General features: G+C 42.6%; 1 protein-coding gene and 1 long non-coding RNA gene across 6 annotated transcripts in view; one reads left to right on the top strand and one right to left on the bottom strand.

The window, feature by feature from the left end:
• Nucleotides 1-27,014, top strand: part of Met (MET proto-oncogene, receptor tyrosine kinase) — a 112,876-nt gene that overhangs the window by 2,961 nt on the left and 82,901 nt on the right. For 3 of the 5 annotated variants that reach the window (XM_085683709.2, XM_048448991.3, XM_048448993.3), the window contains exon 2: nt 24,540-24,588. The exons of the other annotated variants lie outside the window; for them this stretch is intronic. The gene's annotated coding sequence lies outside the window, so the exon portion shown is untranslated. The remainder of the gene's footprint in view (nt 1-24,539; nt 24,589-27,014) is intronic. 5 annotated transcript variants of the gene reach the window in all.
• LOC146889709 (uncharacterized) lies at nt 23,853-25,254 on the bottom strand. Its single transcript, XR_014999920.2, has 2 exons — nt 24,860-25,254; nt 23,853-24,546 (listed from the first exon to the last, which is right to left on the bottom strand). It is a non-coding gene; the product is annotated as an uncharacterized LOC146889709 (long non-coding RNA).

Genomic DNA, 27,014 nt, shown 5'->3' on the forward strand with positions numbered 1-27,014 from the left:
GTGTTTTACCTGTGTGCGTATCTCTGCACCATGTGTGTGCCTGGCGCCCATGGAGGCCAGAAGAGCACATCAGCTCTCCTGGAAGTGAAGTTACAGGTAATTGTCAGCGTCCTCTGATGGAGCAGTCGCTGCCCTTAAAGGCGGAGCTATTTCTCCAGCGTCCCTTTGATACCCTGTGGCCTACTGTGTTTGCGCCTGGGATACCTAAAGTCCTTAGCATTCTCCCTGCAGGGACAAAGTGAATACAGACTCTCAAGTGCGGGAAGTCCTTTCCTGCATGGTTAGTTGCAACTCTTGTCTGATACTGGGCCCTCAGGACAGAGTTTCATGTTGTTTTCTTAGTGCAAAACAACAGCCAACTCTCAGTAATATGCAGTAGACACCGTGATCAGTGTCTGTTTGGGATCATGTTAGTTATGAGCTCCTCACACTTACTGACTCACTACCGAACTCAGATTTTTCTCACCAAAACGAGCAAAGAAGCTTACTGTGATCATTATCTGTGTTGGTTCTAGGAGACTATCCAAAAGTGGAGGAGGGAAATAAAAATGTGTCTGCCCTTGAGAAATTTACAGTCTAAGGGTGTAGCCAGATATCACGCATACAAAGTGAAGCTCGAATCCGTAATTAATAAGGAAATGTTACATGAAAAAGACATTCAGTCATCTCACTTGCTGAAGACTGAAACGTCAAGGACTTCAGATGCCTAAGGTGCTTCTGCTAACTTCCTTCTTCACGTCCTCCACGTTGGGCACAGCTCATCTTCAGGCCTTCACAGCCCCACAGTATAGACTAGGGCTGGCTTGAGCCAGCTGGTCAACCCCCTCCCAGCCAGCAGCAGAGGTGATCTCCTGCAGGACTTTCCACCGCGGCACTGGTTAGAGACCAAGACGAGTGTACTATTTCTACGCTCTGGTAATACACCCAGTCCCCACCCCCCCCTCTCCCCACCTCCCTCTTTGCCTCTCAATTTCCTTTTTTACTTTTCTCTTAACTCCAAAAAAATAAAAAGCCTTTCTTGATATGTGTGGGGTCTTCTGCCCGTGATCAGATTAAGAGCGGTGAGTGGCTTTGTAATCTGCCCAGTCCATCAGAAAGCCCGTCCTCAGATATTTCTTCAGCTGTGCTAAATTGTTTAATGTTTATATTCCCCTTGGGTTTGGCTTTAATAAAAACACCCAGTAAAATCAGATTCCTTTGCCTTTCAAGGGACAAAATGAAGAACGTTTTTATAAGCTATAAAACATAATTGAGAGAGAAGAATCACACGTGTGGCGTATGTAACAGGAGGTGTGAGCACTGTGAAATGGGGGACCATCAACTTTGTAATCACAGACCCCGGCATATGTATTCTTTCTGTGCTTGTGTAGACGTGTGCAAGTATGTTTAGACAGGTCTCCGGTAGCCGCAGGGCCATAGAATAATGTGTGAAAAGCTATGGTTCATATAGATGATATCATAAGGGTGAGAACCTGACAGTGTACCACTTATGAGATGGGGAAAACAGTTGTGGGATATGGCCAGAGGGCCACAGGTGCTCAGGAAAGCCAAGTTCCTTGTCTCTTAATAATGTGGCTGGGGAGTTAGTACTTCACTGAGCATCTACTAGGCATTGCTCTAGTGTGTGTAGTTTCTATAGGGGAAGAAGCCTTCCAAGACTGTGACCTCACGACCCCCTGTTCTGTTGAGGGAAGCAAAAAAGAAATTGTAATAAAATGCTTGTTGTATGCTAGTGAGGAGAAGAATGGGCACTGTTGAAGGTAAGCCGGATAGGAATGGAGATTGAAACCCAGCAGTGAGATGAGGGAAGGACCTCTCATCAAGGATAACCTTAGCCGGAACCTTAAGGAGTGTGAGATCACCGAGAGTCCCCTTCATAGTATCCTTGTGTCTTCTGTTTTTCTGAAAGTTTGCACTGCCCAGCTGGCAGAGTCTCTCATTTAGAAGGGGTTGGTCTTTAAAAAGTAAAATTAAAAGGCCTCTGTGGGTCGCTCCATTCTCAAAGGCAAAGGTACAAAGGTATCCAGGACCTTTTGTTTATAACATGCAAACAGATTCATGGCAGCTCCCTACAGTCCTCAGGTTCAACAGCAGAGCTATTGGCCATTAGGCTATGCAGGCTTCTTACCTTCTACCCTGAGTCTGGCTCAGCGGAATTTGTGAGCAATAAAACCCACATAGTCATCCGGAGGTCCTCTCCAGGGTGTCAAGTGGGTGCCAGCAAGTAAGGCAATTAATTGCTATAGTGTAGAGTCTGTGTGCTGGGCACTTGTGTCTCCCCCTCTCTCTGTGTCCTTCTGCCTTCTGTGCGAAGACACCATGCTGATCTCTCTCCTTCTCCTTTTCTGTTCTGCATGTGTCCTATAGAAATATTTGCCAACAAGTATCTTAGATGAATGAAGCTAACCATTTTTTCCCAGGGGCTGGCAGACGTTCACCAGAGAGGGGACAGTCATCACTTGGTATCCAACATTGGAGCTGTCATGTGGCCTTTCTGTGTGTCATGAACCAATGTGGCAGCTGTCCTGTAAATTTTCAAAAGAACCCACGCAGATCCCAAGTTTGAATTGTTAACTTGGTATAATTAAAGCACTATACATCCAAGAGGGACTCAGAATCTGCAAGTTAGATTTGTGGCCTTGACAGTTTGTGCACGTGGTGTGGGTCCTCAGGGTACTGTCCAGTGGAGCAGCACACACAGTCAGACTGTCTTAGACGACCTTCTAAACAAAGCACTTAGTTTTTCTAGAATTCTCAAAAAAAAAAAATCTGCTGTGGAAAGTTAAGTCAAAAAAGAAAAGGTTGTTTTATCATCCATCACTTATTAGAATATGCTTCTCGAAACCGGCCGCTCCACATGCTTTGCATCAGGCTGTGAACGTTTCTAAGTAGCAGGATAATCTAGTTATTTCATTCTTACACTGAGGCGCTGATTTTCTGAAAGCCGAATCCATCATAAGTTTGTGTGTGAACTTCATTTCCAAGTTCTCCCCTTCAGACCAGGCTCTCTTCTTGGAATATTGTCTCTTTATTTTGGATCTGGTTGAGCCTTCCCCCTTTGTTTTTTCTTTCCCTACTATTGAAACTCAAAACGTGTGCTGCCCTGCTGGCCTTGGTGGCTTTGCGTGCCCTTCCAACGCAACGAGCTCTGTGTTGCAGTCTAGTTTTCCAAAGGAAGAAAGGCTCACAGGTTATGTACGGACATGTTTCCTCTAATCCTAGAAACTAGCTAAAGTGCCCAAGCTAGCAGCCTTCCGGAAAGCTATTGTGTACAGAAGGAAGATTGTGTACTATGTGTTTCCCTACTATTTTAAATACAAACGTAATCGTGCACCATAAAGCAGTGCATACATTAAGATCGCAGACCTTTTCCTGCTGTGAAATGATGAGGTGTTGCCTGCAAGTAGGAAATCTGAGATAGCACCTAGGATTGAAGTTGTATATTACAACAGAATCTCTTGGAGATCCAGAAATGACTCCAACTGCTGACTGTTGACATAAGGTAGTTGTCCAAACTCTGAGAGAGAAAAAGAAAGAGAGAGAGAGAGAGAGAGAGAGAGAGAGAGAGAGAGAGAGTAAATGTCTGTAGCCAAGCTGCTTATGTGGGAAAGAGAAGCCCAGCCAAGTGCTGGGTCCATAAGACTACTCAAACTGACTTTAAAAACTAAGTCTTGGCTTAGCTTGAGGCCAGAGTATTTTCTCTCTTTGAGTTTTAAACCTAGGGGTCTTTTAAGGGAAATTTAATCCATGTGTTTTTGATTCCCTAAACCTTAAACCATTACCCATAAACTGAATGTCCCTCGTAGCTCTTTGATGTCTACAAATTCTTTGAAACCATGAAAGTACCCACTGATTTTGGGGGGAAATATGACGTTGGTTTTTGCTAAGAGTAAATCTTTTAAAAATCTGGAATAGGTGTAAACTATCAACAAAACTCAGTGAACGGACACTAACACAATGTGAAAACTCTTGGTACCAAAGAAATATTTTTGACACCCCCTCTTGCTAACATTTTATTTATATACCAAATATTCATCTCTTTCTCTTTTATCACAGAGTAGGTATCCAGCAAATACTTACTTGAGTGTTAAGTGAATGACTTTCTTCAGCCCGGAACCTTTTACCTAATGCCAATCTTTATATCCAATATCAATATTCATCTGTCATGTCTTAGAACAAGATCTATTCTGAGTGTGTTGACCTGTTTCGGCAACTTTCAAATATAAGCCATCTAACTAAATATATGACATTTATTGAAATTCATTTTGTGCCGTGAAGCAAATGCCTTGCAAAGAGTTCTGAAAATAGGAAGGAATTTCTAGGCTAATTTGATTAAATATTCTGGTGTTACCATATGCTTTCTGAAAATTGATTTTCCCTCTTTTACTATTCCTGTCTTCCCTCCACCCACCTTGACACACTTGCTGATTGAAAGCTATTCCCAGAAAGGGGAAGGTATACGTATGCCTAGGAAGAGCAGCGAGTTCAAAGAGGCTTAGGAAACATATACTATAGGTATGAACTCCTATCATGTACAAGGGTATGAGGGACGCCCAATGGTAATGGTACCATTGGGTTTTACTCCAAATAACATTGAACTCCATTGTGTGGAGAAAAACACTTCCTTGCTGGTAGCTGTGTTTGTGTGTGATTATCTGCTGACTCTGCTTCCCAGTTGGACTCAACACAAGCATGTCGCTTTCCATGCAGCTGAGATGCAAATGCATAGAATGCATGGTTGCTTTGCAGAGAGTGGAGGCGCAGAACTGGAACGGGCCATGTGGTCGGTTTTGATGCCAGACTTAGATTTCTAATTGCCCATCGTATCCTATCCTCAGAAACACTTCCTCATTCAGAGCATGCAGCATGTGAAGTAGCAACGATTGGTCATTTCTTATATTTGGGGAGATGGCAAAAAGGGGGAAATTCTGTTATTACAATTATAGATCTCTTTCCGTTGACTCTGAACATTCACTGCATCCAAACATCTTCAGTAAGGCTTGTTTTGACATTTCATTACAGATAACTTTGTAGAATGAGCAACTTATTTATATAGCTTAAAATACTCTGATGTTTTCGGGCTTGGCTTAATCATTAATTAAAAATGATGCATTTTGTTTTTCTTTTTGTTTTACACAACTGTGTTGCAAGCGTTTTAAAATTCCAGTTAAAGGGCCTTGTAGCTTGATAAATGAAGGAAGTTCCTTTGAGAGAAAATGTAAGACTGTTCAGTTCAAGACATTTTTTTTTTTGGTGTGGTAACTTTTATGCCACAGACACAGACAATCAATACTACCTGGAGGTTTTGATGGGTGTTGGGTCAGTGAGAAAACAGAGGTGAATGATAGGAAAACACTTGAAGGGTCAAGGTTCACTGTAAGTCAGTGTCCAACGAGGAACAAGCTGCCTGCTCGCTTGCTTGCCTTTCCTGCAAAGGTATTTTTATTCTTGATAATTTCAATGTATTTTAATCATGTTCAGCCCCTACTCTTCCTCTTAACGCCTTACAGATCCACGTCCACCTCTTCATACCCTACTTCATGTCCTTTCTTTAAAAAAAAAAAAACAAAGCAAAACAAAACAAAAAAAGCTAACAGTGCATCAATTCTGACGTGTGGTATCAGCGTACTAGAAGCCAGACCCTTAAAGAAAATGGACTTTTCCTCCACCAGAGCCTGTGAACTGGTCATAGCCCTCCCCGCTAGGAATGGAGCACATAGACCCCTCCCTTTCCATCTAGAATGACTGGCTTGGTCTTCTGCAGGTTTTGCGCAGGCAACCATAGCTGTTCTGAGCTCCTGGGTCTAGTGTCCTCTCATGTCCAGAGGAGACTGTTTTGTTCTGGTGCTCCCCACCTCTGGCTCTTAGAATAGTTCACCTGTGTCTTCCACTGTGGTTCCTGAGCCTTAGGGTAGGGGTGTGGTATCGATGTCCTATTTGTGACTGGGCACTTCCTAGGCACTTTGGATGATTGTGTTACATTATTACCCACCATCCACTGTACTAATCCATAGGGTAGAGAGATGTCAATTTAGAGGGAAATTTGATACTATGACCATTTATTAAAAACAATAACAGTTGGTTCAGTGGTTGAGGCTTCACAGGGTGAAGGATCCACAGCCATGGGTTCTTGGCCGGATCTGCAGTTAGCAAGCATGTGTTTCCTCCTCTAGAGTGAGCCTTCAGTGCAATCAGAAAGCAGTTGTTTACCCCCGGAACGTGCATTGCGCTCGTGACTCTGTCTTGCTGGTCACTGTTGTGGCTCGCAGGGTTCACAGATGGGGAACTCTGATGACGTTTTTCTCCCCCAATCAAAAGTAATGGCAATAGCGTAAATTATTTGGGGGTCTTTGGGACTTCTCTGACCAACAACACAAGGGGAGGTATCTCATACCTGGCACTGGGATTTCTATTTGACAACATAGGTCTTCTGGGATGAGAATGCTCTGCTGTGTAACTCCCACAACCTTGTTGTATGAATACATACATGTACTACGAAGCTTACAAAATAGATTTCTACGTAACTGTCTCAAACATCCCCAGAGTTATTTGTCCCACCCCACTGCCCTCTCCCGCTCTACCCTCCCATCCCTCTCTTCACTTAAAACTTCCTCCCCGTTGTTAACCCTTTCCCCCTCCATATGGTCTCTGTTCTGTTAGCCCTCCTCCCTTGGGATCTTTCTTTGCCCTTCCACATCAACAGCCCCTTTCTTGTTTCCTTATTAGATAGGTACTCCAAAGTCAACACAGAAATCTAAAGATTTGACACTAGAGTCCGCGTATCGGTGAGAACATGCAGCATTGTCTTTCTAGGTTTACCTCATTCAGCATTCTGTATTCTGGATCCATGCATTTACCTGCAAATTTCATCCTTTCATATTTCCTTCAAAGCTAAAGAAAATTCCATCTTAATACAGGCATCACCTTTCCTCACTCCTTCCTTCGTCACTTGGTCGACATGCCGGCTGCTGTCATGTTCCAGACACTGAGTAAAGCGGCCACGAATGAGCAGGTATCTCTGCAGCAGGAAGCGGGGCCCTTCTGATAGACGCCTGGCAGTGGTCCGGTCGGGTCAAATAGCCGAGCTGCTGCTGCACTGAGGCCCACAGCTGCTCCGTCAGTTTTCCCTCTCACAGCAGCGCACGAGCGCATTCTCCTTTCCCACAGCCTTGCCAGCACCCATTGTCTTTGGTTTCCTTAATCTTAGCCTTTCTGACTGGGGTAAGATGAAATCTCAAAGAACATTTAATGTGCATGCCTCGGAGATCGCTAAAGATAATGAGGCCTTATCAAATTATTTCATAACTATTTGCATTTCTTCTTTTGACAACTTTGTAAGGTTCCATAGCCCACTGTTGAATTGTTGACTTCATTCTAAATGGGAAAGAGGCAGCTCAAAGTGGGAAATCAACAGTGGAAGCCCCCCCTCTCTCTTGCACACACACACACACACACACACACACACACACACAAAGTCAGGCTGTGGGCAAAGCCTCCTCTTCTCTTCCATCACACACACTTTTCTTATTACAGAAGGGAGACTATCACCCGCATTATTGTTTGAACATGGCTGTGTCACCAAAGAAGCCCATGGATAAGGTGTAAGCAAGTGGAGGTGACGGAGATCTTTAAAGGGTGGCTAGCAGGAAGAAATGTGTTGCACACTGGAGCCTTATGGGACACCACTAACCCTCTCATCCCTGACTTCAGACGTGAGCACGCAGCTTAGTATACCCTAGCCACTGCCATCTGCTGCTCACCATGACTCCCGGCCCACGAGGCTCCAAAGCTACGAGCCGAGTAAACCTTTGCTCTGTGAAATCGGCTGCCTCCCATATTTCATTGCAAAGCTTACTAATAGAGCCATCCAGATGTAAACCGGCCTCCACGTTTACCCTGTCTTTGTCTACTAGTGGGAATCGCAGGGATGTAAGACAGAAACTCGGCTTTTGTTGTCCGTGGCATGTTCTAAGCACTCTGCAGCCAGCTCTCGTACACTGTGTCAAGTTCAGCTTTTCAGAGACAGTTGTGACATTAAACCCAACAAGTTTGTAAGGTTTTTGTTCCATTTTCACAGAAAATTTTTCTATCATACATAATCACTATAATATAAAAATTATTATTGTGAACAAAAGCTATGGTCTTAAGAACTATATCAGTAATCATTTTCCACTGAAAAATCTCTGTTGTGGGTATGAATTAGCTTCCCTTGAGGATGTATCTTGAAGTCTTTCTTTGGATGTTCACTACAATGGAATCCATGCTAGAGTGAATCTGGAATTAAAATTTCATATTTTCAATAAACTTAGACCTTGATCTAAAGATTTGAGCAAAATGCATTACTTCCTGTCTTTTTGTCTTTACTTCCTGTATTTTTGTTCATCTGAGATTGTAAACTAGGCAGCTATCATCTGACCTGGCTTCATGTTTGGGCATGACCCTCTCTTTCCACCTCCAAGTGGAGGCCACAAAGTCCAAAGAGAGCCTGTGGCTTACACAATATCTGGCAAACACAAGGACAGCAAACAAGCACATATCATTTAAAAGCTAGAAGCATCTTTAGGTTTAACCATTCATTAGCTATTGTTGGCTGACGAGGGAAGAACTTCAGGCAGAAATGAATGTGCATTTTGGACTTCTTAGAACTGTTTTTCTGTCATGTCAAAATTAAGAGACTTGTCAATTTTATTGCAGTCTGATTAGCATATAGATTGTCCATTGAAATCTGTGTGTCAAGGCCCATTGACTTTTAAGCACTCTTCAGGTCTTTACGGAACTTTTTAAAAATACTCTCTAAGTCGCCAGAAAAGTACAGATAAAATCCCAGGCAGTTTCGCTAATGGCACTGAAAGGTTACAGCCCTTGGATCCGTGCTATAAGATGATTAATTACTTTCCAACTCCTATTAAACATTCTTAGTGAATAACTAGACTGGAATTCAGGACCAAGGCTCCCTCACAGTTCCTAAAAGGGCTTTACTTTTCGGAGTTAGATGATCATTATTTTTGATTCATTTCTTCAACATCTTTATGTCATTGGCTTTATTGAAGAGAGAAGTGTATCTGTTTTTGATGTGTTTTCTTTCCCCCAGAAGTTATTTCTTCCAGATTTCAATAAATCTCATTCTGAAATAATAATAATCAGAGCCCGGCATTTCCTCTTAATAGGCCCATATATCTGATGAATTATGTAAACATTATGAGGAATTTGCTACAGAGGTCATAATCGTGTAGCCATCTGCTCCTCAACTCAACCTTGCTCTCTCTGGAGAAGCTCAATGGAAGCAGGCACTACGTGCTTTAAGATGGGAGCATCATGAGACATAGTTTTGTTCTTGGTCCTTCCATCTTTGACCCGTCCACAGTGAGTCCTCCCCCTACAGATCTCTATTCCATCTTTCCCCAGGCCCGCTTCAATGACTCAAACTCTCACCATTTTCTCAAGCTCTCAGCTGCCTCTGGCTTTCTTTATTCTCGATGTAAGGTCTCCTTTCAGATGTAGAGAGTAGCAGAAGCCCATCTGGTCTCCACGTCACTCATTATTACCTCCTTGGGTATGTCTCAGAGAGGGAAGTGGTCTTTCCAACCTGAAATCCTGATCCCTGATTTGCCTGCATCTTTGATCACCTTATTCTGCCTGCCCTGCCGTCGTTTTGGCTCCTCCCCTCCCGTCTTTAAAGTCTCCTTAACCATTTTTCATTCAGCCCTTAAGCAACCAGCTGCCTCTTCAAGAAAGAAAGAAAACACAGATGTAAGGCGTGCTGATAGGATCTTAAATACACAGTTGCCTAAGAAGTTGCTCAGATTTGTCTTATCTTTCAGTAAGAGTTCTTGAAAATGTATGCCTAACCTGTTTTCTCCGCTTTCTTTTTTTCCTATTTATTGCCTAACTCATTTGATTCAAGTAGTCACCTCCATATACCAAGAAAGTCTCCTTGTTACCAAAGATAATGGACATTTGTTTTATTCCCGCTGTCTCCCCCTGTGGAATACACTCTGATCCACGATGTATGTCTAATTTCTTCCCCCACTTCTTGACAGTTCTGCCTTAGCTTTCAAAACCCATCCAAACTCAGCCTCTTGTATCTCCGCGTTTCCTTTGTTTACAACTTTTATTTATACCTTTGCAATAAAGGCAGTGCTAGCCCCTATCTGAAATGCTGGGGTCAGAAAAGTTTCAAAATTTAGAGGTTTTTTCCATCATTTTTTTTCCATCACGCAGATACTAGAATATCTAGTAATATGGGCCGTAATAAATATCCAAAATAAAAAATGCTCCAGAACTCACAACTTTTTAAGTGTGCAGGTACTCAAAAGATGACAGACAATAGAGGACTTTGCGTTCTTGGTTTTTAGATTATGGGTGTTTATCCTGCAGAACGTTTAAATGCATTGCTCTCCAACAGTGAAGACAACAGCTTTTGAAGTTCAGATGAACCAATGGAGCGCAAATTTCTGTCTTTGACTCCATCTTTTCCTTAGACTACCATCTCAGGTTGGAAGGTACTTCCACCTGAATGATCAGCAGGTGCCTTTGAGGTAGTAATTAAACTATCTTGACGTGTCAGTCTCTCTATTGATCAACAACTATGCTAAATCATTAGCACATAAGTGTTTTCTCTCTCTCTCTAGTATCTTCCTAGTCCTGTCATCACTTTCGATCTAAATTTATGAACTCTTTTTGGGGGATCATTCTTTCAGATATTAACTTAATTGTCATTTATTTTTTTGACATATGTGTTTACTAAGTGCCATGTAATGACAATAATTTAGTAGTTGACAGCCAAGCACCCGGGCTAGTAGGAAACACACATTGCAATGCAGTGTGATGAGGGCGAGATGAGAGGAAGACACCTGAGAGAGCCCCTGTTTCCCTCTGGAAGACGAGAGAGGCATCAAGATTTCCCAGACGGATCTCCTAAGGCGAGACTGAGAGTTATTCAGGTGAAGCAACTCAAGACTGCTCAAAAAAAAAAAAAAAAAAAAAAAAACGCATATGCCAACACCCAAAGTGAGAATTGAATGGTTAGTCCAGCAATTGCAGTAGTAAGTCTGGAGAGATCACACGTGTCTTTCAAGATTTCCTAAGGTGGTGACTCTTTGTTCAGTTCAGAAACAGCATAATCAGATTTTCCGTTCAGAAGAAAAAAAAATGTCTCTTGTACTTTGGAGAACATATCATGAAGACAACAGTGGAGAGGGGAAACCAGGTAGAAAACTGTAGCAATGCAGGTAAGAGGTGACACTGAGCAATGAGACAGGCATGTCTGCCATTCCTGCAAAGGGGAGTGGGAATGTGGGAGATGTGAGGCACAGATAAGATGCCGGTGGGAGAGCAGGTGTCCGGAGAGAGAGTGCAGGTTCCACAAGGATCTCCATCTGTTCTTTTGGCTACACTTCCTCCTCCTGCTCTTCCAGCCTGTTAGCTTAGTTGGCCTTGCTTCTACACTTCTTGTCGTCTCCTTTCTTTTTCTTTTAGGTTGTATTAATTCTTTACTCGTTGTTGTAACAAAATGCATAACAAGAAGCAACTTAAGGGAGTGTTGGGCTCAAAGTTCGCTCAGGTCATTGTGCTACGGCTGCAGGTCTGCCGAGGCCTGCCTGGTTCTCTCAGGAGAAGGGGATTATTTTGGGTGGTGGTTAGTGGTTTGCAACAAAATAGCCCATCGTGGCAAAGAAAGCATGGTGGTAGAACATGAGACTGATCGATTGTCACATTGTGTCCATAATCAAGAAGCAAAAAAGCCTTGAATGCCCGGTGTGCAACTTGCTTTCTCCCCTTTCCCTTTCTATTTAATCTGTAACACTTTTGAGGTAGATCTTTCTGGAAACATGCTCCCAGACATATTCAGAGGTGTACCTCCTAGGTAATTCCAAACCCAATCAAAAGGACCCAGACGATTAACCATCATGGTGATCTCACCCAACTTCCTATCTTTCCACACCATGTACATGCTGATTGCTTCTTAATTTAAATCTTTGCTCTAGACCTTTATTCTTTATTCTAAGACCCAAATATTTCACCACATGCCCAACAACTCTTGACTGTGTAAGTAGTACGCCAACTGTGAACACAACCAAACTGGTTTCTTCACATCCCCTGATCTTCAAAACTCCTGGTCATAAACCCTACTGGTTGTGCTAACCCTTTGCATCACCGTATCTTCAACTGGGAAGACCATTTTCCTTATTATAAAACCTTTAGTTTTATTTCCCTTTTAAACCACACACCTGATATTTTAATTCCATTCTCTCCATCATCAAACTACAGCCACAGTTCAGCCATTTCAACCCGAAGGAAATTCCTTATTTCCTTCTAGCCCGGGCCAGTCCATCAGGTGGGATCGCTTCAGCAGTCTGCCACTGACTCCATTGCCTCCCCGTTGGGCCACGCTAACCCCTACTATGGGTGATCTTCCTTCACACATTCAAAGGGATTCCATTCTTCTTACCCCTGCTCAGAAATCTCTTTCCACATTTCATTTGTCTGAGTTCTCCTCCCTCAACCTTTTTCTCAAAAGTCACCTCCACAGATTTTCAAAGCCACAGATTTCTCCCTGTACCTTCTCTTGAGACAGTTCAGATCTCCAGACGCTGTCAACTTCTAATATACCCTACGTCCTGCTTGTTTATATATCTTGAGGGAAGTAAGTGCTTCCCACAAGAACTGGAGTGTTTGTCTGTTTACTGATGTAGTTCAAGCATAGTAGGGCCTGATGAACATGTGCTGTATTCAGGCTAAGTAGCTGTTGATAGACAGAACTAATGCAGAGAGATGGATTTTTATACTCCCTGCTGATGAAGGTAAAACGATACTGATCCAGGGAGTCCCCACTTTTTTCTCCTTGAGATCCTCACTCTTGTGCTGAAGCAAGCTTTATCGTCAGCACCACCAGCCTGCAAATAACACAGAGATTTATTAACTTATCATAGCTTGACTTTAGCTTATACTTGTTTTTAACTAGCTCTTATAACTTAAATTAACCCATTTTTAATAGTCTATGTTCTGTCATGTACCGCCCACTCTGCTTCCTTCCTGTCTCCTAGTGTCTCTCTCCAGCCTAGATTTCTTCTTCTTCTTCTTCTTCTTCTTCTTCTTCTTCTTCTTCTTCTTCTTCTTCTTCTTCTTCTTCTTCTTCTTCTTCTTCTTCTCCTCCTCCTCCTCCTCCTCCTCCTCCTCCTCCTCCTCCTCCTCCTTCTTCTCTTCCTCCTCCTCCCCCCCACTCTCTCTCAGTACCTCCTGCCTAGCTATTGACAATCGACTTTTTATTACACCAATCACAGCAAATACATCTTCACACAGTGTACAAATATCCTACAACAATGTGCCTAGGTGGTTGAATGACCCTCTGCACTGTTTTATACTTTGTCTCCTTCCCACTTCGGTGTGCTCACCCCATGGTCTCCAAAATGGGATGTATCTACTAACTTCCATATCCATTGGCTCCCAACAACACACAGAATGCAGAGCCTTCAACAGAATGCACGAGGCTTTCTGTGAATGTGATTTGACAGTTTCAACCATGTGAGCCCCTCCCATCCAGCCTCTCTACTGCTGTATTTAGAAAAGCTATGTACCTTGTCCTCCAAGTGTCTGCATCTAGCTTAGCTGTTCTAAGACCTAGCTGAGGCCATCCCTGCTTTCTGGGATGCCTTTAGCGGCCCTTCTCTTTGTGTTCCTCCTATGACGGCGCTACTAGGAGTGGGTGGGGAATACGGCACCTAGTCCTCTTGGCAGTGATTCTTTAAGTGAAAAGGGTCATTTAAAAAGGCCATTCCCTCTTCTTACACTTCTTCTTCCTCAAACATACATCTTACACATAAGCAGGAGCCTGTGTGAGTAACACACACACACACACACATACACACACACACACACACACACACACACACACACAGTCCTGAGCTGTTTTCTCTTCAATTGATCAGTTGTATAAATGCAATGCTGAGCACTGTTATTTTTATGTTGTCCTAACCTTTAGGTTTATTGATTTTTTTTTTCAAGCATCCAGGGTGTTTACTGAATGTTAGAAATAGGGTCCCATACTTACTCTTCTGCCCGCTCCTATTTTCATAGGGTTTGACTCGTTTAAAGGCATTTAATTTTTATTTTGTAGAAAATGTGCTTAGTTCTTTATTTTCTGATGATATATTGATCGCAACATGTTTTTTTATGCTTTTGATTTTTCTACCAACATAATTGCTTTATGTTCACCCATGAAAATCCTCACCTGTAGAAAATAACAGCCAAGTCTGGTCATTCCATTCATTCACAGTAGTACTGCAATTTCTACTCTGCCTAGAGAAGAAACATTTGTGTAATTCAGTCTCAAAAGGGAGACGTCACTCATTCAGTTTCAGAGGCGGCTTGCTAGTGTCAGCTTCCTAGATGTTCTCGGAGTTGAGAACCAAGTGAAAAGAGTCCTAGAACAAAATGTCCACCCGGTGTGACACCTTGTGTCCCCTTTCTTGCTAGATAGTGGTTTCCTTCCTTATGGCACAGCCACCATGACAAAAATGGACCTACTCACTGCCTGTTTCCCTGCGCAGCTGTTTAATTTTTGCCCTGTGCCAACCCAGAGGAAATGGACCAATCAGTAGTGTGACCTGCCTTTAACCCTAGCACTAGGAAACAGAGACAAAAAGAAGACCCTTTGAGACCAGCCTGAACAACATACAAGATCTTGTCTTATTCCAGTGATAATGAAGGGAGGAAAAGGAGTGAGGAAAGAAATGGATTAACCCACTCCTGAGCACAGATTCCCCCCATTTGGAACCAGAACATGCCTTGTGCCCAGGACATTTTCCACCTCCACCCGCAGACAGGAGGGGATGTCTGATTCACTAGTGAGCAATGTAGCAGCTTCCTTTCCTCTGGATGTGTCTCCCTCTCGGCTCCCATTCTGACTGCCCAGTCAGGTTCATGCTTTCCAAACTCTGCGGATGGATGGAGCAGGAAAGGGTTGCTAAACTTAGTTTATTTTAACTTGCATGTAGAAAGATGTAATCTGTGAATTTATTTTATTCAGTGTTCCTGGCTTAATTGAACAAAATCTGGTAGAAAGTCTACACAATCTGAATGACAAACTCCCATTCATCTATGAGGCTGAATAAAAAAACTACTTTTGATTTCAAGCCTTTTAGTATGGTCTTAACAATGAGGAAGTTCAACCTCCACATATCCAAGGATAGCAAAATGTTCTTGTTTGAGCTACCATTTATTAATGGGGTATATGCCTGTCCATCAGTCAGGACTCTGACAGTTCAATGAATGCTCTGAATGGTATTTTATTTTTGCAACATGCACAATAGTAAAACAAATGTCCATTTATCCTTTTTTCCCAGAAGTTGGATGTTTTCAGCCATTCTTAAAAGAACAAAGATGTTTGCTAACGGTTTATGAATTTATGAGACAAAAATCTTGAGGCTAGAATGCATTCTGTTCTCTTAATCTTTACTCTTGCCATATCAGGCCTGAACAAAGATCTTAATCATATATTGAAAGTGGAAAATGCACAATTCGCTTTTTGTTAGGCTAAATGTCTGTCATTTTCAACTTCTAATATGATGGTCAGGAGAAAGACTGAGATAGCCACATAAGAATGAGAACAAAAGCACTATATATCTTTAAAGAAGCGTTTGTGTGATGCCAAGCAAGTGCTTAGAGCCACCCCTAGTCCATTCATTGTAACACATGTACTTTATTGTAGTGCTAAGTTTAGCATGTTCTTCTATAGCCATCTGTATCTGAATCTTTAATAAATATGCAGATCTACGTTTTTTATGAAATTTCATGTAATGTGTAAGTTGTTATCTTCATTATAACTTTTTTCTAGAAAAAATGTTCATGCCCTTTGACAGTTACACATTCATATGTATTTAAAATCACTTGATGAACTCAGTTGCCCTACTGATCACATTTAAAACAATGTTTTAGATATATGACAGGAACAAAACAAAAATAAAAATAAGAAATTGTTCACAGTTTGCAAAGATAGATAGATAGATAGATAGATAGATAGATAGATAGATAGATGTGTGAGAGTGTGCGTGTGCGTGTGCGTGTGCGTGTGCGTGTGTGTGTGTGTGTTGGGAAAACAAACCCTTAAAAAAAAACATTGAATCAGGCCCGGTGATGCATGCCTTACTCCTAGCTACTGTAGCTACTGAGAAAACTGGAATAGAAAGATCCTAAATTTAAGGTATGCCTGGACCACAGAGGAAGTTCAGCAAGACTGTCTTGTTAGCAAATAAAGGGCTAGGAGTGTAGCTACATAGTAGAGCACTTGCCTACTAAGGCATTTGGTTCAAATCCCAGTATAAATAAATAGATCAATAAATAAGGAGGAAATAAGGGAAAGAAGAAAGCAGGCAAGCACAAGACAGAAAATAGTTTGACTCCCAAGATAAATAGATTCCATCCAAGTCTATTCATTCCAGGTTCTGTTTTTTTCCAGAAGGTGGCCCCTCCCTTATTTTTCTCTTTCCGCTTTACAACTAGGATTGTCATTTGAATGCATTCCTGGAACATACTTACGCTAAAAAAAGAACCCCATATTTAAGATTCAAAGTTAACTGGGTCTCCTACACCTTCACTTCCTAAATCTCTGTGGGGATATGGGCTTACTCTTTAAACTAATGGTTCCTGTTTGGCCCTTACTGTGGCCTCTGTCTTAGAAGAACTTTAAGGGTTTCAAGGACTTGAAAGTGAGTTCAAGGAAAACCACAAGATGACCAAGGGTGGGGAAATAACAAATAGCTCTATTTAAACTGCAGGGAGAAATAAAGGAATGAAACACTAGGCAGGTATTCGGAGTAGTCTTTCCCAGAGCACTGGCCAACTTCCTCATTTCTGTGGAGAGCACGCTGAACTGGCTAACGCATGGTTCAGGATAATAAGCAGGGGTATTGCATTTATTAGATGTCAGTGTGTGCTGCATAGATGGGTGCCAGTCCATCCCATAATTTATTTAAGACCTTCATTGGTGCGGGAGAATTATCTGTATTCTGTCAATCATATTTTAATAAAACGCTGATTGGCCAGGCAGGCAGTATAGGCAGGAAAGTCAGACAGGAAGTAGGGGTGGAGCAAAGAGACTGGGAGTATTCTGGAAGCAGAAGCTCTCTCTCAGCCACTCCTGCACAGACCACCGAAGAGGCAACATGTAAGCTGTCACACTGAGAAAGGTACTGAGCCCATGTGGCTAAAATAGATAAGGATAATGGGGTAACATAAGTTATAAGAGCTAATAAGTAGCCTGACCAAATGGGCCAATCAGTTTATAACCTTATGGAGTCCTGTGTGTAATTTCTCTTTGGGATTTGCCGGCTGTTGGGGTACCGGGCGGGACGGAAACCCCAACAAGCCGGCCCTCATGTTACATATGGCGCCCAGACGTGGATAGGTGAGTCCACGGAAGGCCTGGGAGAGTTTGGGAAAGAGTAGAGTGGGGTATGTTTTCTTGGTGGCAGCAGTTTTTCGGTTCTGCTCTGCTTGCTAGAGGCGGGCAAGTGCTCTCATCTAGGAGAGGCTTCTTGACTCAGCCTTGGCTGCAAAACCTTGCAGCTCATTGGGAGGTCCTGCCACGAAACACTTGGATGCTGTTGGTGGAGAGCTGAGCGCATGCTTTTCGGTCGTAGCAGGAAAAAAGCTGTGCTGTTTTGAAGTGCCGGCTTTCTGGGCTGTCCTGCCAGGACAAACTCTGACTCTTGCAGGCAGGCAGTCCGACTGAGTGTGGTCTGTGAGCAGAATGATGCAGCTTGCTTGCTAGCAAGGACCTTGAAACACGACAAGTTGTGGCAGTGAACACAGCTGTGGCTGGTATCTCAGCTATGAGTCTGGAAAGCTAAGGAATGAGCTGGATCTAGCTGTCAAAGCCACGGCTTCCCATATTGCTTTGTAAATTAAAGGCTCATGTGGTCAGAAAAAGAGAGATAAACAGTAAAGAGAGATTCAAAGATGAAGAAAACCTCTAAATGGTTTACAGTGTGTATATGCAGGCTAAAAGTTAAAATTCTTAAAGTTAAAAGGAAAGAAAGAGAGTAGTTGGGTGTGGTGGTACACACCTTTAATCCCAATGCCTGGGAGGCAGAGGCATATTGACCTCTGTGACTTCAAGGGGTAGAGGTAGATTGACCTCTGTGACCTCAAGGTGTGGTAGTACACGCCTTTAATCCCAATGCCTGGGAGGCAGAGACAGATCTCTGTGAGTTCAAGGTGTGGTAGCATACACCTTTAATCCCAGCACTGGGGAGGCAGAGACAGGAGGATCTCTGTGAGTTCAAAGACAGCCTGGTCTACAGAGTTATTCCAGGACAAAGATATACAGAGAACCTGTCTCAAAAAGTAAAAGTAAAAATAAAAGAAATAGAAGTTAAAATAAAGATGGAAAATACACAGAGAATCTTGATACCGTATGTTATTATGCTCTCTTTGAATTGTTTGAATGCTGAGGAAGGAGCAACAGCTGCTAAAAGACTTTTGTTTATAAATGCTGCTGAATTAATCCAATATAGATATTTTGAAAATACCTTGGCTTCAAAACTGAAGTCAAAAGGTATGTTACTTTGGAGAAGAGATTTTGTTTTGTTTCCACAGAAAACGAGAGGCTTTGGATTTATTCTGAGTTAAGAAAAATCCAGTATGATCAAGGAAGGCCACCTGAGAAATCTCCGACAGGAATAGATGGCCCAGATGTCTGAGTTCTTCATCCAGAACAGGTTCAAGACTGCTGCCTGAGATGATCAAGACTCACAGGATACTCCAGTCAGGACTTGATGATAATTCTAAATTTTCTTTAGGTCCCCTTAAGACTATCAGCGCCCCCAACCAGCAGGAAGTAGCCTGAAATACTACGCCCACATTCCCAACAAATGGATTATGGGTATTTTCCTTTGTTTTAAAAAAAAAAAGAGGGAAATGGTGCGGGAGAATTATCTGTATTCTGTCAATCATATTTTAATAAAACGCTGATTGGCCAGGCAGGCAGTATAGGCAGGAAAGTCAGACAGGAAGTAGGGGTGGAGCAAAGAGACTGGGAGTATTCTGGAAGCAGAAGCTCTCTCTCAGCCACTCCTGCACAGACCACCGAAGAGGCAACATGTAAGCTGTCACACTGAGAAAGGTACTGAGCCCATGTGGCTAAAATAGATAAGGATAATGGGATAACATAAGTTATAAGAGCTAATAAGTAGCCTGACCAAATGGGCCAATCAGTTTATAACCTTATGGAGTCCTGTGTGTAATTTCTCTTTGGGATTTGCCGGCTGTTGGGGTACCGGGCGGGACGGAAACCCCAACAAGCCGGCCCTCATGTTACACTTCATGGCTAGCCCGCAAGGTAGAAACAAGAGTCTGACCCTAGGGCCAGTCTCTATGAAGGGGTAAAGCACATCCATATTGACCTATGGCCTAAGCCTCCTCCCACTCCTTTCACTACCTCCCACCTCTTTTCCAGAAAGTTCTATATGGTATTAGAGTGCCAGAACTCTAATTGGTACTCTGGGACCAATTAATCTGTATGTGTTAAAAGTAAGATTGTCTTATGGGAACTCTGGATTGTTTAAATATGATCATACAAAAGAGCAGTTGGGTGGGCTGAAGAGTCTGGATGCTTCCTTCTATCCCTTCAACCCATCATTGGAAATCGCTGTTGTGAGAGCTGTGAGAGGCTCTTGGACTTGGGATGTAGGTCTCTGGTAGATCAGTTGCCTAGCATGGTAAAGGCCTTGGGTTTGACCTCTTGTGTGGAAAGGATGGAAAAGTAAATAGGGGAGAAGAAGGGAAGAAAGAAAAGAGTAGGTGGGGTGGGGGGAGGAAGGATCTAACTGCATTGAAAAAGATTTTGATGTGGTGTATTGTCTTTATTATTATGTAGACCATGGCTAATATGGAGGCCTAGGGAAAAAATTCAGAAGAATAATTGTAAATTTTTATTTCTTTGCCTTTTTGTTGTTGTTGTTGTTTTGTTTTGTTTTGTTTTGTGTGTGTATGTTTGTGTTTGTTTGTTTTTTGAGATAGGGTTTCTCTGTAGTTTTGGAGCCTGTTCTGGAACTAGTTATTGTAGAACTGGTGGGCCTTGAACTCACAGGTAAACTGCTTTCTTAACAGTCCTGTGGTTTCATTTATGTTTTAATTTTGGCTGCAGGCTTAAGGTATAGAGTTTATCCTGCTGTCTCCAAGTCAACAGAAGTTCTCAGTATCTAGACTTCAAAGATCTGTTCCATGTTCTGTAACACCATGTACTGTGGCTGTTTACAAATCCAGCACTAGAGATGTCGTCAGAAACTGCTTATTGGAATCTTGCTGCTGTAACTTGATTATTATGGTCCACCTTTTTTTATCTGGTGAAGCAGGCTCTTGCGTGATGATCGCACAGGGGTTGGCAGCCAACCCTGGACCTGATCCTAATCTTCGCTCTTCTTTGAAGAGGGTCTCTGTTGTCCATCGCTGTGTATCCCAGGCTAGCTGGTCACCCACTTCGGAATAGTCTCCAGGTTCTGCCTCCTGTCTTGCAGCAGAGGCTCTGGTAATTACAGACATGCACGTTACCTCGCCACTTCATATGAGTTCCATGGACTCCCCTAGGGTCCTCAAACACCTACATCTAAGTACTTTACCTACTGGACCATCTTAAAGGTATAGTCCTACCTTTCCTACTTTTAAAGCTAATGGAAAGGTGTAGAATTTTCCTTAGAATATCATTTTTGCACACCCCCTTATATGAGACAGTGACTGGTTTTTTGGTTTAGCTTCCTCAATATGGCATCTCAGCCATTTTCCAGAATTATAAATTCCCTTTTACATACAAATGTATTGTTGAAATCTTTTATAGTTTTTTTTATTTTAACTCACCACTTAGGTACATTATTTTCACCTTGAGTTCATGCTAAATGTTATAATTGACTTCAGAAATATGCAATAGGAGAAAGAAAAAAAACAGCAAACCACCTCAAGAATTTCAGTTAATGAATATATTCCCAGGTGTCACGTGAAATATTTACAAGTAATTGTTGAAGAACACAAAGAAACTATTTTGTCCCACTTTATTTGAATATTTTATGTACCATACTGAGCATGTCTGATCTTTTCCATTTCATGTAAAGTTGGGGTATTTTTGTATTTGATCTTGTGTATGAACTCACAAGTTCATATTTTTCTTCCTGGATATGATTTGCTTGTGGTTTGCAAGGAGTAAAGGAATCATTATGAAATGGCTGACAAAAAGGAAGAAGGAAGGAAACAATTTCGTTGGCTCCTATAAGCTTAAACTATGGTGGGAGTCAGATTGCCAAACGACAGTGAGAACCTCCCTCCCTCCAAGTCCGAGCTCCTCTGCCCACAGCATCCGCTTCAGCTCTGGCTGGCTCGGCCCACATGGTAGCGAAGATGGCCCTCAGAATGCTCCAGGTGGTATCATCTGTATGTCTGGAATCTCTGAACATGAGCCATTCTCGGCCAGCATCCATATGGTTGTCCTTGCTTTGGTCACGTGCGCTCCCTGACTGAGCACTGGCTCAGAGGAGTGGAGCTCCTCGACAAGCCAGTCTGGTGCGCATACTCTCCCTGCAGTGAGACTTGGGCAATATGATTGATAGGCAGTCTCAGTAGACGGGGCAGAGAGAGTTCTCAAAAGAGCTTCCGGGGAAGAAATAATGGGTGCTAAGCAAGTGTAAATAAGTGTTCGTGTGTCTTCTGAATGAAGTCTTTGCCCTAGAAATGCAACTCATGAGAAACACTTCAAATACGCATCATATATTTTAAAAATTAGAAATACCGAGGAGACCTTGATATTTTTTGTGTGCATTTAGCTAACATTTTATTCTCTTTACACATATGTCCTCGAAACAAGATGAGAATAATGTTTACCTTATGATTACAATTAGAAAAGATGGTATAACTGAGTGTATCTCGCCAACTGGAAAGTGTTTTCAACATAGCTGTACATCATTGAGACTTTTGAGAAGAATCAGTTCCTAAAGCAAAATTAATTGTGTCAAAATTTACAAAGTCTTCCTCTTTAAGAAGTGTGTCATTGTGCCTGCTGTGATTGACCCCGAGGAACCAATCTTTGAGGACAACACTATGCTTCTCTTGCTGGTACAGTTGCTGGGCGGCACAGATGCTACTCAACAAAAGCCTGAGAACCTACCCCATTGCCAGGTTTGGGAGGGTATTTTCATGAGAAAACTCAAAGCCGAGAAGTGGCAGAGAAGAGTTGAATGGCAACTTGGAAGGTTGGGTGAGCCTGAACTCATAGTTAACAGGCTGTCTCTAATACCACAGGTTTATGACCAAGATGGCACCGAGGTGCTCATTTACAGGAAATGCTTGTTTAGTGAGAGTATCCTTGCTACCAACGGCAGGGATCTAAAGAAATGCTTTATAGGTGACTCAGTGCCATCTGCTATGTGCAGAGACTTCAGGAGAATGAATTAGTCAGTCTGTTTGAATCATCTTTATCTGTTCCATTTAATAAAAAGAAAAAAAACGTGAAATGACTAGCACTATTTCAAAAGGAAAAATGGGGCAGAAGTGGTGAAAAGACATTCTGTGTTGAAAGTCTCATGCAGACACATCACGGGGATAAATGTATCAAGACAAAAATAGATGGGAAGTGAGTGTGTCTGGAGTCACTGCCGTTATAAACATTACAATTTCAGGCATAGCCAGATCTGGCATAGACCTGGGAAGCAAGAGTAATAGGGGCAAGTTGGTGGCACCGGCGTGACAGGTAACTGCAGCAAAAATGTCCCTGAGATGAGAATTGTGACCCTCAGAACATACTTTAGAGTTCAGTAGTTGAGTTCAGGAGTGCCAGTAAATATTTAATAACCATCCCTACGTGGGAGGACAGAGCTCTAGCCTGCAGTAGTTGCCAATTCCTATTCTAGCAGTCCCATCATGCTGATTTTGGTTGTCAAGATAAGGTCACTGAAACAGAAACTAGGAAGAGACACACAAAATAGGTGTCCTAAGCCAGTACCAGGGGACCCTAGCATGCTGCTGGCTCAAAACTCATTTGACAAATTAGGAAGCTGCCGAAGTGGAAGAAACTGAGTGACTTGTTTGGGGTCACATAGCTTAACTCTATTGCCACAACTTTATTCTGCTTCTCAAAATTATGAATGCATAAGGAGGAAAGGATGGTAATTGATTGCCAGGCCCATTTAACTCCATAGCCAGGCTACGTTTCTCTTCTGTGAACTTCTTGCCTTGAGTTTAAACTATTGTGTGATTGCCTACCTCTCCTACTAGCTTCTGTTCCCACTGACAACTGGAAAGTAATTTAATAATCTTTGAATCGTCAGCCCTCTTCTTGGTATCTTGCACATTCTAGGTGCCCATCTATGTTTTCTGGGACTATGCACAAGTAAGGATAATATAGAATAATCGTTGACCTACCGTGGGCTAGGCACTGCATTAACCTGCCTCTGTCATCAAATTCACAGAGTCATCCTCACAAATGGGCTGAGTCCCACAATGCACCTGGCCAGAGTATGTGGTTGTACATTTGGCACCAGAGTCTGTGCTTGGCACTCTGGTCTCATCAACACACCGCTTTGTAAACAGAGACTAGTCTTAATTAACTGGATGGTTACGAAAGTGGGATGTATTAAATGATTAATTACAGTCTTCTTCACTTCTGCATTTCTTTTGCCTTGCTGTCCCACCCAGTGAGATAACAGAACGTTCCCTTGTACATTTGCTGAGTTCTCGCGAGTTCAGCTGTAGCGCAGAGAGTGACATTGGTATAGACCTTAGAACGTGATTCTTATTTCTAGAACATTACTTAATCCCTCAGAGTGTATAAAATAAAGATCATTTTGAAGTTTCTTTCTCAAGAGAAAAGCTAGAAGCCAGGCACACTCAGTGCAGCTTTAATGGGCATCAACTTGGATGCAAATGAATTACAGTGTTGTTTGGACTTCCTTTTGGAAAAATGCATTCATTTATTTCCCTCGCATCATACTTTTTGGAGAAAATAAAGAAACAGTGTTCCCATTCTTGGAAGACATACTGATATATGTCATGTTGAGAAAACATTTAATTTTTCATATAGCACACTCTGGACTGGTGAGACAATTTATCCATAATCCTTTCTTTTTGTTCATTCTTGTTCCTTTCATTGGCCCCCAAAATGTTCTAGTATATTTCAAAACAACTGAGAAGTATATGTTAAAATAGTAAGTTCAATTCCCAGTCTTTCTACATATACTTTAAAATGGTCATATATCTTCAAAATATCTTCTCTTGTTGATACTTAAGAACAATCACATGAGGGTATTGGACAGTGGCCACCGAGGTAGATGGATGGCCTTAAGTCACATGGCTAGACAGGGAAGGGCCAGGGTCAGAAACGTGATGCTGAAACTTCTGCTCCACTCTGACCCCTCTGTTCTGGAGGCTGCTTCAGTGCTGAGGAAGCATCCGAGGGTGGCTGCTCTTCTGCTAGGCGTGGAACTGGGTGTCACACTGGGTGACTCCTGACAGACATGCTCATCCAGAGGAGGAGGCTAACCATTCTTCCTTCTTCACAGGATGTTTCTGAAGAGAATTGAGACGGTTTAACAGAATGCCCAGCACGTGGTAAGCACACAATGCATGTTAGTGTTGCTTTTATGATTCTGTGGCTTATACCTCTCCCAGTAATTTATCTTATTGAGGCTTTGCTTTGCTCTCTGGCACATCAGTGATACTCTGGCTTTGCAAAAAAAAAAAAAAAAAAAAAAAAAGCCTGTATCCTCAACCAGATCCCTTAGTGTGGACCCTGAAGACAACTGTTTTCAACTGTCTGCACCAGGTTTCTTCTCTTTCCTGAATGTGAAGAGGTAGTCAGAGAATGTTGATTGTATCTTACCTTAAAGGAGCGCTGGGGCTCAAAGGAACCCTCAGAGCTGTTCTTTCGTTAATTTCTTACGGATCTCAGTTTACAGGCTCCGCTTTGTTATTTTGAAGCTCTTCATCCAGCTGAAGTCCTTAGTCCCTCCTCTCCATCCATTCTTGAAACACATGTCTGTGCACTCTGATTTGCTTTTCAAACACGGGGGTATCGTGTTCTGAACCTCTTGCTGTTCCTGTACTGTCATGTGACTTCTCCTCTCTGGTTGTATGGGAAAACATGACCTCTTTTATGTTCCGGGAATCTTAGAAATACCTGTTTGGAATATTGCATCATCAGCTTTGTCTCTCCCTTGTGCCTGTCACCCCCCTTCACAGAGTCTAGTACTTGCCACTGTCCTGCCCACACCTTGTGCTCTCCACCGGGTCTCTACTGTGCACAAAACTGGCTGTCTGTGAGGCATCTCCATTCACTCTCGCCTTGAGGACTGATTCTAGCCTCATTTGCTGTCTGGTTTCCTTTCTACTCACACTCATTGCCTCTGCCAAGGCACCTTGAGCTTTCCATGTGTCTTTCTACTGTGTCTTTGTAGGCAACCAAATCAGTGTTAGTAGAGGAGAAGCTCTTGCAAATAAGCACACATCTTTCTAATTTAACGATGAACAACTGCCGTTGCCTTCTGCTAGTCCTTGCTTAAGTGGACAATCTACTTCCTCAAAACACAGATTCCCTGACACCTTAACCGTATTGGAAGCTACTGCTAATTCTATTGAAACCTCTCTTGAAGGTCAACAAGTAGGTCTCACCTTTCCAGACTGTGTTCTTCTTGAGACCTTTGCCTGGCCTCTGTAACAGTGAAGCAGTGCTGGCTCTTGATGCCTCAATGCCTTCTTGACTCTGTCAGTTCTTTTAATATAGGTCTTTGCCCCGATATAATTCACTGGCCACCTCTTTTCCTTCTAGTCCTACCACAAGCACACCAACCTAGGTCTTAACTCTCACTTCTATGCATACACCTGAAGTTTATTTCACTTGTGCTAAATGAAGTACCAAGTACCCCGAGTTTTGGATTTGCATTTCTTCCTCATTCTGCCGGCTACTACTGTGTCACCGGAAGCAGATGTGTCTCCCCTGCCAGGCATGCTCTCATCTATAAAGGCAGCTTTCCTCCGAAGCTTTCATTATTCACCTCTCTTCCTTGGCATAATGCTCCGTCTGCTCAGAAATTCCATTCGTCACGTATTCCAAGCATCTGCTTCCTGATGAATGACGAGAGCCCTCCCAGCCATTCCTACAGCAGAACCTTTGCTCAGTTCCCATCACTTAATTATACTCAGCAGGCTTAGAAACCATCTCTCTCAGCCAGCTTCCTATTGCTGCCTGCTGCATAACTCCTTCTACCTCGGCCCAGATGACTCCCGATCGTCCCCACCTCCCCTTTCTTCCGTCTAGCCAGGTGGCAAGTCTTACTTACTGAATTGTGCCTCTCACTGCCTCCTTCTGTTCCTGGGGCCACCATCTTGCTGATTACCCTCCTTTGCTTCATGCGAGGCCACCGTAGTTACTGGCCAACCATCTCTTTAAAGCTCCCAATTTTAAGATTCTTATTAGAACCAAAGTCGAAACGTTAGGACCCGGGTTCTTGTTTTTGAACCTGCTGCAGAGCTTCTGCTTACACACAGGTTCAGTATATATCTGTGGAATGCCAGCTGCGTTCCAGGCTCCCCAGCATCCAGTTCTTGGAGTACAGTAATGATTGAGTCAGACAGCCGCTGTCCTCCTAATTGACCTCCTAACGTAAGGAGTATGCTCTGTGTCTCATGTCATGGTCCCATACAGAAGCCGTCTCTCCCTTTCTGGATGCAGGTAGCTTGGGGGTTGTGCTATGTGGGGTGCTGTAATGACAGGTAGTTTAGTCATCGGTCTCTGTGTGTTAATTATTAGCCATTTCTTAGGCTCACTGAAAGGCAGGAACCATGTCCCATTTTCCATTTTCCTTAGTGTAAACACAGAGCCAACTACATATTAGTTGCTTGGTGATATTGGATGTAGTTTCAGAGATCCAAGGTTAGTCTTTGTCATAGCCATAATGCCAAATGTAGTTTTAAACACCCTTCAGTCCTGTCAGAAAACACAAGTGTTAGGTAATTAGTTGCTTTCATCCTAAGTACTC

Source organism: Myodes glareolus, chromosome 25 (assembly GCF_982192425.1).
Source record: "Myodes glareolus chromosome 25, mMyoGla1.1, whole genome shotgun sequence".
Lineage (NCBI taxonomy): Eukaryota > Metazoa > Chordata > Mammalia > Rodentia > Cricetidae > Myodes > Myodes glareolus.